The sequence below is a fragment of the Daktulosphaira vitifoliae genome, unplaced genomic scaffold, assembly GCF_025091365.1.
Source record: "Daktulosphaira vitifoliae isolate Bord-2020 unplaced genomic scaffold, ASM2509136v1 Scaffold_1, whole genome shotgun sequence".
In the NCBI taxonomy this organism is placed as follows: domain Eukaryota; kingdom Metazoa; phylum Arthropoda; class Insecta; order Hemiptera; family Phylloxeridae; genus Daktulosphaira; species Daktulosphaira vitifoliae.
This window is the reverse complement of record NW_026099572.1, coordinates 74,629,931-74,642,436: the sequence shown is the minus strand read 5'-3', so window position 1 is coordinate 74,642,436 and position 12,506 is coordinate 74,629,931.

Below are 12,506 nucleotides of genomic sequence, written 5' to 3'. Positions count from 1 at the left end.
AATGAATGATTCGTATTGTTGTTATTCTAACAGTACCTATTTTTGTAACGCGTTACAATGCTAATGAGATAGCAGGGCGTCACGAGCCGAAATCCAGGTGCAATTATTTCTCTTTTTTAATTGTACGCCGAAAGCAATTAATTGTGACCAAATAAACGGCGTGTATGAATTAATTCGTAGGAATTAATTTTCCGTAACCCGCGCGTTTTAAAATATAACAATATTTTTGATGATTTCAAATAGATACATCCATTCGCGCAGCGTGTTCCAAAAAACACGCAGCACTGGATTAATTATATGCATAACACGGGCGTATAGGTTTTTTTTTAAATAGAAAATGTTCGCATCAATACCGGTCTGTATTTGAATAATGATTTTTTTAAAAGGTGTATTGAAAAGGTAGAGCAGCTGCATTCACCGAACGCGCACCCGAGAGGAAACGGCCAGCTGCAAAGAGCGAGGCACACGCGCTGTAGTATGTGTACAAGAAACCCCACCGACCACAGTAGTAATGTACACTGAGTGTTATTGCAACAAGTTCTTAAAAGTCCTACACATCATCTAGGGGACCGTCGCTACGTCACAGTACGCGAAACGGAATGACAATTGATGCATTACACGGCGGTGCGATGCAGGAAGAAGTGTTTTGCTTTTTTATTTATTTTTTCACTAATGTATTTACCTTAAACGGCGATATTTTTAGTCGGCTGCGCGGTGTTGCCTAAAAAATGCGCCTATATACCGTCTGGTATTTCGTTTCGGGATATAAATTTTTAGCAACACACATGTGTGGTTCGTTAAGGGACCGCATGCAAATCCTTTTTTTACACTCCTAAATATAGACTTGTAAAAAAACAGTTCCATTTGACGACTGACGAAAAACCAAGCGGCATCGGCGCAGCTGTCTAACAACTGGAGTGTCCCTTTTTGGGTATAGTTTTTTTGGTGGAAAAGGTGTTGAAATAAAGGTATCCGCTACCGTGAATAGTCGAGAAAGGCTTATCTGAAGTAAAGGGTTCTGCCAGAACACATCCTTGCTATTGACTTTTTTCTTATATATTTTTTTTTATACCTAAACACATAGGTGCGCGGATGTGTGTACGATTCCAGTACGTACGTATAGAAGCAACAGCTGCCCAGCAACAGTTGGCATGGGAAAAAGACAGCTGTCTTCTTTTTCAACCGAACCAAAACACATCTATTGTATCGACGTACTATTGATTTCAGAAAGATTTAATAATTATCGGGACCGAATATGTTCGCGGGTACATTCGTTAAAATCATACAAAAATTTATGTCACAGTATAAAAACAATAAAAATAACGCATTGTATGTACAGAGATGTGACAGATATAGTGTCTGTACAAAATGATTTTCGAGTAGAGCTGAACGAGTAAAGTTTGATTGTGAGAAAAATTATTGGTTTTTTCATAATTAAGGGAAGAAGTATTAATATTTATTCAAGTATACAAATGTTTCAGAATTTATTTATAAAATATGATTGCTAACTTAAAAACCTCAATTATAAATAGAGAAAACAAAAGATTATTCTTTATACTATCAATTAAAAGCCTGTGAAAATTACATCAAGACTTTCATTGTTAATGCTGTCTTAAGATTGCTATTAAAGAGTAGTATAAAATATTTTTCAAAACAATGATTAGAAGAGTTTAACAACTAATGTTGTCAAAATAATAATAAATAAGGTCAAGTAATATTATTAAGTACAGGAACTTGTAGCAATTAAACGTAAGACGGGTGTCAGGTTTTTACCGCTTATACTTGAGAACGCCACAAAACTGTTCTCAGTCCAAAGGACGATGCTGTCAATATATATCAATCTATTTCTACATAATAAATGACTTTTGAATTATATATCTAATACCTATACGTTCATATTGCAATTAATTATTCAGTCGTATAAATCAGTTAAACAAATAATAATGCACGATAAATGTGTCTTGGTAAAAATTATACTACTATTTCATAAAAACCTTGAACATAAACATATGCTTTCATCAATCTAACTTTTCCTTCTATGTAAACCTGTACTTTATCAAAAGAAAACAAAACGCTGTAAAAATATTAACATATTATCAAGTGGGACGCTGCAATTAGCATTATAATGTATTAGCTAGTTTGCGCAATTTGTTTTATAGGTTGACTAGATAAGTTTATAGATTGATCATTTGATACACAGATGTAAAACACCTATGTATTCTACAGCTAAGTAATAGTTTTTTGGTTCTAACATCTATTTTAAATTTCTGGAAAAATTATTATATCGTTGAAGTAAAATTTATTTTAACTAAATTACAAATGAACAAGTTTTATTACTGAATAATTTTTTCTTTCCCAAAAAAATCTTAGCTAGACAACTACTACTAAAACTAGTAATACAGAATGACCCGTGTCATAAACCACCCAATTAAACATAAAATAAATACAATATTGAAAAAAAATTATTTTATTTAGTTACGTATATTTATTGATTTATTAGATATTAATTATTTTTTAGCATCATACTTTATAACTCATATAGTTGTCAACATTATTTTTAAAACAACAACATACATATTTAACTAGTTTAATAAATGATTAATTTAATAGAATAATTTCTATTAAAAAAAATAACGGGTCAATAACAACTTTTGAATTAGAGAATCAGGAGTAATGATAATTTTAAAATATGACTAAAGAACGAAACTATTCATATCAAATTTATCGGTCACATTCCTCCTCCTGCCGATTTATAAAAATGTTAATAACTAAAATTGTTTTTTGATTTTAAAGTTGACAAATTTTTCATTTCAATTAATAAATTAACTTAATTTTTAAAAACTATGAAAGTGAATAAAGAATAACAAGTATTTAAAATAAGTACATTTTTGATCTTAAAAATTAACAACAATATATCACATTTATTATGTTTATTGCTGTAATACTAAATAAATTTTTCGATTAGTAGAAACACTGTGCTACGCGGTGTTACAAAGAGTATTTTTTTAATCTAGCGTTAACATTAAAAAGTGATATTTAACAAAACATGTTGCCAAATACAAATGAAATAATCTTATTTTTGGCTTGTTTTATATAAAAATATTCTTATGCTTATTTTATTATCTAAATCATGTGTGGTAAATGTGGCAAGATAATTTTATAAAAAAACTTCCGGATAACGATGATTAATCTATTTTATTAAAAAGAATACGCGCTAAATATAACATTGTTAATTAAATAAAACTGTTTCATACTATCATTTACAATTAATATAAAAATTTAACTATGTCTCTACTGGTCCAAATTAAAACTATTCTACTTTTGTTGATTTATAAATAAAAACGTTAACATTTCGTATTGTCATTGCAAAAAAATCGTATTTTTAAAAAAGTCGATTGTCTAAAGAGAGATGATTGACTTTAAAGATTTCACCTTCCACAAGAGTTACATTGTGTGTTAATGTATTTTTTTATTTATATTCNTAACATTTCGTATTGTCATTGCAAAAAAATCGTATTTTTAAAAAAGTCGATTGTCTTTATCATCTAAAGAGAGATGATTGACTTTAAAGATTTCACCTTCCACAAGAGTTACATTGTGTGTTAATGTATTTTTTTATTTATATTCAATTCAGGTCAACTTTATGTCGAAATATTTAGATAGAGAATAATAAACTTGGGTAATTGGTTCTAATTTCTGAACTTCCCCAATAAGTGAACACTATCGGTATTACTTGCAATAGTAACTTTAAAGCATTAATTTTTAGTATTTTGTATGACAAATTATAACATTTTAAATACTTATTTTGACATTTAAATATACTGTAATAATACTATAGCAATAGAAATTCCGTTAAATTACAAGACATTCTCAATTTTCTTAAATTTAAATTCAATTTCGTTTGTTTTTATTCGATATAGACTACAGTATCAACATTTAAGAGTGGATTACATTATTTATTTCATATTCATATATTAGAAATTAACTCATTGTAATAAATCTGTTATATACAGATTTGTAGTTCAATAATTTCTTATTTGTTCGATAACTAGACAAGTTACTGTACAATAACTTGTAAAAAAATGTCAAATATCACGAATTTCAATATTAACATCGCACTCGTAGTTTATACGTTTTTTTCTTACAATCAAATCTTAAAGATACCATTCGTGAAATTTATTGTGCGGCGTGTTGAGAAAACTGATTACTTGAAAGTAAACAAACAACGACTGGTGATTACAATCTTTGTTGTTTTTTTTTTAGTAAATAAATTACTTTTTATCGCTATAACTGTAGCATTGCCTAAACTTAAAATATACGTTGTAGATTAGTAAACATCTTATACCATTTTTTCTTAAGCTGTCAAATCATACAGACATTGTTTTAGAGGCTACTCGAGTAAAATCCACGCAAAGGTACACCGACCGTGTCATATTGTTATGTATTCGTGCGCACGACCATTACTCGGTCACAACTCAAAAACCGCGTTTCATCATCGGACATACACTTGTTCATGTGATATTATTGCTGTCCATGTACAAATAAATGTACTTTGTATGCTAGCGGATACTCGCGTACACAATCCGCTTATGATACATATAATGAAGAGGTTATTTTTTTGTACATCAAATGACTATCAGCACATGGGCTTCGTGATGAATGGAGACGTGCTGGAAGATTACACGAGTCCCGGCGATGGCTAATCTATGTATGAGTTTGTATTGTTCGTTTTATAAACGTTTTCATCTATCATTAAACATTATTATGCCAATGATGAATTCATTCAAACATATTTGTCGCTCCATTATGTTCATTGTAAAATCAAATAACAATTTTCTTCCGTTTTTAAAGCGCACGAACGATGCCTAATTGATATATTTTAAAAGAGCAATAGCGTAACCAGAAACCGCTTTGAATGAGAGGGCGATGGTGCTCTCCGAACAAGCAACAACCTTAACAATAATTTCGTGTAAAAATACTATTAAACGACGTTTAACAACAAATAATCAAACAATTGGAAAATGAGATACCGAAACAAAATTAATCGTACAAATGTATGTTCAGAACTTATCCAGTCACAACTATTTTATCGTTAAATGACATTTTTCTTGTCACAATTACTTCCGTACTAACAAAAATGTCCCACTTGTCCAAAATTTAAAACAACATTGCATTCATAATATTATTTATTGATTTATTTTCTAAAACAAATTATATCGAGCTGAGTATTAAGCGATGAACTGTGTTGTCTGTTTACTGCTTAAATCATAATTTGTTTTTTAATGTAAATATTATATCTACGGTCGATTAGTCGGATGTTTGAATAATGTTGGTAAAGTGTTACTATTTATCGAAACAAATAGTCTATATTAAATCTAATTTAAGTATTAAGTTTAACAGCTGTATCAATGGCGTATCCCGAATTGCTTTCAGATGTGGGGTTGAAAAAAAATATACAAATTATACTTTTTTAAATTTCAAGTGATTTTTACTGTACATTTATTATAATAATTACATTATTATAAATTGTATATATATACATTATTTGTATTACTATGTTAATTTCTGATTAATTTTTGTATATTATATTTTGTACATACTTGTATTTAGAAAATTTAATTATTAAAATTCACAAACACTTTTGGAGGGGTTACAACCCCTTACCCCCTGGATACGGCGTTGAACAGTAATATTCATTGTTCGTCAACGACAAAAACTGTTTGGTCACCAAAACGTGCCAAACTGAGAGGACAGTTGCTAAGCGCAAAGTACATGTTAAAAAAAATCATACATTTTCCGGGTTAAGTGCACTGTAACGCGTACAATGGCACACTAATACACATAAGGTTCCCGTGCACAGAGACGTGATGCCTACACGTTGCGGCGGTGCGTATAGGTGGACAGATGGTGTGAGCCAGGTAAAGCTGGAAATCAGGGTGTTTTCGTGAAGACGCGACCAACTGTTGGAATGAGCAGAAATCTGGCGGCAGATGCGGATTGATCGGCTGTGTACCCGGCACACGCGTCCGTCCACAGGAGACATCATCGGTGCGCGGTGTTGCTCAGTGTGTGTACTTCACATCACATCATACACACGGCAGCTGGCACGTGCCGGGCAGATGGTCTGACAGCAGACACGTGTTGCATGTACACACCACCTGGCCCCGCACCCCAACAGGTTCGCGCTGCACAATTTTGGTACCTATACGTTCACGTACGATAGAATCGCGTTCAATACAATAATATGCGACATACGGGAAAAGGACAACCGTGCAGGACCCCCCTCGCGTCGGATGTCGGTACCCCCGCAGCTCCAGGTTTTCCCCGGTGGCCTAGTACCGAACCGAAAGCAACAAGTCTGACGGCCAAAACATCAACTGCAATTTAAATAACAATTACGGTGCAAATAACGGCAACTTTCGAAGACTGCTGACAAAATTACGCGAGCGGCGTTTCAAAAACAAACTATTTTACTATTCATGACACTCAAAACGGAAGCCTTCGGGGCAAAACAAATGTTAATCAACGCCCTGAAGTTTTTAATTGTCTGTGAGCAAACGCATGTACTCAATAATTATATGTTATTATCTATAAATATGTAAATATTATTTACATTTATATTTTTTTCAGTCAACATGACAGCTAGAGTATACTGATTTGTATTATCAGCGGAAACTATTGATAATAGTTTTGACTATACTGATCGACCACTCCAAAAATGTAATGAAAATTCCGAAATCATCGGGTGCTGTGTCCGTTCGTTTGAGTGGTGGGCGCATCTCGTAATTGGTTTTCAAAATGTATTTTGCTCAAACGATGAATGAACAAAAATACTTATTGTAAGCGTACGCTTTTAGTAATCATCTGTATTGTATCTCTAACACTTCATTTGTCAAGACTCCAACTTTTTTTTGTGTGTTGTTGAGTGACCGAAGGTTTTTTTTTTTTGTGCGAGTGTACAGTATTTTTTATATTTTTATGATCATTAGACTTAGTCATTTTACTCTACACCCCGGCATTGGTCTCGCTGACATCTAATGTTTTTGCCCGTTAATATTTTTCAAACACATTTTCCACGTTATTATTACCGGTTTATTATTACAACTCGGTTGGTAGATCGCTATACAGAGATTTGTATTTTGACCGTTTCGTGGACTCGTTTTAATTTTGATTTTTATTTATTGTATTTTGACCGTTTCGTGTGCTCTCGTTTTACTCGTACGCAGAATCGATTATAAAAAAAAAAACGGACATGTAAATTATACAAATGTTTGCCGTGTAACCTCCTGACAGTGACGTGCTGTAATTAAATTATTCAATTTCCACGCAGCGCTTTCAAAACCGAAACCTTTTTTTCTAATTTTGTCGGTCGTTTAATAAAGACCGAGTCGTTTCCATTCACATTTTACAACACGGTGCCGTCTAAACGTCGCATAAACTATGTAGTGCGATTGTAACACTCATAAAAGTATTGTATTGCTCACAATGTTAATTATTATTATTGTCCGTTCATTCTGTTTTGTGGCTACTCGATCGCACGACTTGGTCTCATAGTTTTCCTTTTCGGTCTCATTTCAATCCACCGCCTCTGCCGCGTGTTATGAGTGTTCATCGAAATCGATTCACAATGTTTTAATGTTCTCGAGATCAACTCGGTTGTAACGCAACAAAAAATATTTGTACACAACATGTTATTGTGCGAAGACTCTTAAACGTGTGTACGTGTCAGCCACTGAAATAATAGCGACGGCCGTTCAATTATAACGTACGGCCGCTCCGTTCATAAAAAAACGCGAAATTTATGTGCATTGTTGTGGCGTCTACACTACACAAGCGGTTTTTCACAATGAAAAATTATGAATTTTTTTACAATTACCAATCGTATAACAGTGGTCGTATTGCCGTTCAATTCTCAATAGCACACAACTGTAAATAATTATGATATATCCAATTTTGTCACATCACTTGACGGTGAACATCATTCGCATACATAGACGTGTATTAAATCCGATGATCACATCTCTTAAACGCTAAGATTGAAATATGTAATATTATTCTTGCACCGAGTTTTAATAATGTCCTCGGCTATCGACAAACTTATGTTTAAAAAACAACGTGGTGCGAACAGAATATATTATATATATATATATATATATATTGTGAGAAAAACGTTTCCCATGGGTTAAATTACTGAGAATCACGTGTTCAGCTCAAAGAATATTGTAATATGCTCAGTCACCATTCGAAAATTCTGCAATCTGTACATAATTAATGAGATTACAGTTATAGATGGACGACCATGTGAGTATGTGCATCGTGTGTTTGCGTACTATCTGTAAAAATATATAATACCCAAAGGATAGGAATTCGGAATGCAAATGTAGAAGATCTCTCTGGTGCGTTTTTTGTTGCCACTATTTAATTCTACTTAATTTTGAACTATCGTGGCACTTTGAGTAACAAACTTATTATAAGTAATAGACTTATATACGGCAGGTTCTACTCGTTTAGTTGTTCCGTATCGGGTGAAGATTTGAACAAGTTATTTCTCTCGTTAACAAACTGAGCTTCTTGGATTTTCATTATTTGTCTTGATCATTAGCAGAATAAACGATTATTGAATTTTTCCAATTAATATTCTTTAAGTATACTAAAGCATATTTTGCGCTACTAAATTCAATAATTTCCAAAAGATTATTATGTAACGCGATGAGAAAACTAGTGTAGTCGTTGTTCCTTGAACAATTAAATGAATAAATTACCGAGGACACCCTGAGCGATTTATTATGAATCATCAAATTCTTTTTAACAAGTGTCGAGGTTCTCTCTGGTAGGTTTTTTCTGCGACTTGGCAACTTATAGATTCTCAATCATGTCACCCAAATAATACGTCTGATTATAGTGAGAAGTAGCTACTGAATTTAAACTGAATATTAAAATGTTTTGCGGAGCCAACTGTTATTAATATGTTTTATAGACACGTAATAGTGATTTATGGCATTCTTCTTTGTCTATAGTTTATTTTAAGTATTATGTACTCTGGGAGTAGTAGAATTGATCAATTTCGCGTTGTCCAAATTATTTAGAACTTACGCATCAACACGGAACTTTACCTAATAAATACTGATATCCAAATTTAATATAAATAGAAAAATATAAACATTTTTTAATTCTTCCGTGCCAATTGCTTTCGTTATATTTATGTACTCCAATGGTTCGCGTAAACCTCTAAGAGTTTCAAAGAATATTTTGTCACGCATAATTTCGAATTGTTTTTTTTTTAGATATAGAGCGAGTAAAATATTAAAAATAAATATCAGCGTAACATTGAATTGTATTGGTATTGAGTGTCGAGTGTGAGATATGCGTTTGCAATTGTAAATAAGTTTGAGGAACCTTAAACTCTGTTTGCAGCATTGACCAAAAGTTCTGTACCCTATTCGAAATTGGCCAGGTCATTTCAAGTGTCCCTCGCGCGAACCTATTTATAATGTTTATCAGCGTATTTATTCGACCTGTGTACAAGTCATTACTCTTTTCGTAACCGGAATTAATATAGAAGGTATTCAAAACGAAAATAAAAATGTAAATGATAGTTGTATTGTTTGGTGCGCATGTATAAACGTGACTAAAATAATATCACACGATAGTCCCTATATAGTAATACGTCGTGTAACAATCACTACAGCGCAGATATTACCGTGGAAACTTGACATTTTGCCTATATATTCTACTTGCAGCTTATTCGCCAAAGGTATAAGTTGTACAAATAAGTCGCATTTGCATCAGAATGTCCTGACTAGTGACATTGCATATAAATGGTCTTTTCTGTATTATAAAACATTCCTTGTCCGACAATCAGTAACAAGCGAGTTCACATCATTTTGAACTAATAAAAAAATAGACTACTGTTTGTAATAATTTCATGTTACACACGTACAACGAAATAAAAATTAAGTGTATATTTATATACTAAAACTGTTGGGGCTAAATTGTTGCAAAGTAAAATTCTTTGCTATTTAAAATATATGCAACAACACTGATATTCTCAATCGCAAGAGATTATTATTTTTTCTGATATTGAGCAAACTCTTGATTTTATTTTATTCGTTAATGACAGAGAGTAAATATTATGTTTAGAATCGCATTATTTATCAACAAATATCCCATCAATTTTTACTGTCTTATTACTTTAAAGTACTCAGAGTTAACCATGTCCAAAGCAATTGGCATTCTTTACAAACAGTCTTTCACTTTTAATTATTTGTTTATAATTCTCATGTTCATCTTATTTTACGACTCTTATAATAAGATAACCAAATAAGTTATAAAAAATATTTGATATACTTGGTTTTTATTCCTTAACAATGTGTGTTTCAATGTACGTGCTTGAAAATAGTACACAGTGTAGTCTGGAATAATTTATTTATTTAATCTGTTTTAAAAATTAAAATTACACGCATTAAAAAGATATAATTGTTAGAGGTGGCGGAAAATAATATGTATATACTGTAATGGTGTCAAAATTCACTTGTCGTATTTTTATCTTTGAAAAACACTATGTCATCATGTCCATATTTGCCACAGTAGGCAACTACTTATGGCCTCCGTTTATTAGTGGCCTCAGATTTTTATGTCAACCCTTTTTTTTTTATATATATATATAAATTTTACTGTATAAAATAAGGGTCCTCAATTTCAATTTAGTCTTAGGCCTTAAAATACTCGAATCAGGCTCTGTATGTAATGTTTCTTGAAACTATAGCTCGGGATATTTCAAAATGAATATCGACCACGTTTTACCTTATTACTAAAATAATAAATTTCTTTAAGAATTTTAACACTAAATTTTAAAGGCATGATTATTTATAACACAATTCGTAAATAATGTAACATTACTAACGTTTTTTTATAATCTATAAATATGAGAAACAAAATCAATTTATTTAATTGACTGGTAATTTGTATTTTTGTCGACAAGTAGAACTGTTCAAATTATTTTACTAAACCAATTTGATTCGAAATGTTTATTTTAATTAAATGCTGATCGATATTTTGACTACTATTGTTATTTCGTAAAAATTCTAAGTAAATATAATAGTTCTTAAAAAAAAAAAAAAATTGTTGTAGTTAATTTTTCTTTAGCCTATGACGTTTACTGAGATTTGTTACAGAAGTGTGTATCGATTGAAACTTGAAATAACAGCACATTGAGTATGCATTGTGTATTTAATTCAATTGTATTGCCACCAGGAGAAAATTGAAATATTTATTGTTTACTTATCACAAGGAAACGCGTGCGACGGGAAGGAATTTTCAATACGATATCCTCGTTTACCATATTGCTCTATTGAAACTGGGGTACGTCCTTGCGGCAGCATCAGCCGATGACATAATATGCATACGGCTTATCTCGCATTATAAATACACATTGTGTTATTGTGGAAGAGCACAATGCAAAAGGTACCAACTCGCAGATAACCTTATTTTTATACCTACGTAACACACTAACCAACATACTGGCTCTGATGCAGCTACACATGCATGCCGTCGCTGTTGCTGTGCAATGTGTTGAGGCGCATATGTCGACAGCGACCCCGCGACCGCGATACAATCATATAATAATAACATTATGAAACTGTGAATCACGGGCGAGGCGTGGGGGTGTACTGGTAAACGATTTTTTTCATTCCGTACCTGTGCGATTGCCTGCCGCCCAAGTCCCCGTAACCTCCTCCGACAGGGTACACAGTAACACCGGTGGCAGTGGCGGCCCGGAGCATTTGGTGCAGCAACAGGAAACCATGCCCCAAATCCCAACAAGCCGGTCAAACAGTATCCTGTTCCTGCGACCAGGTGCCACCGTTTCCTTGGCTGTAGGCACACGTGTCGTGCACCAACACCGCTCTAGTACGCACGCATAGGACAACGACGCCATCAACCACTGCGTCTACCGTAATAATAATAATATAATATAACATCATCTTCCTGCACCTTATGTTACACATAATTAAAAACGCGTCATTGGAAACACGAAAAAAGGGGGCCAAAAGGAGGTACGCAGAGACTTATGGCGACGACGACTGCCGCTGGGTCCAAACTCTTGGCATTTGCTGTTCTTGCACGTCTCCCGCCTCTTTAACATAAAAATTTGTCATTGCGCAGACGGCCAAAGGAACACCGTCCTACAAAAATTGTTTGTAATTTCAATACAACCTTTTTTTTTTTTTATCGTAAAAAACCGATTGGCATTATTTGTCACCTTAGTCAGTCCCCCATATAATGTACTCCACGGTGCAATACACTATTAAAGAGGAAGGACTAGGTGTCATCCTCGAACGATTTATCGATACAAACACCCGCATTTATATCAGGCAGGTGCCTTTCAGAGAAAATGCCCTCATGTAACGAATATCATACCGGTATGCACATTTATAATTAACATAAAATATGTAGAAAATCATAGGTAAACGAATGAATGTTTATCAAAATTACATTTTAATTTA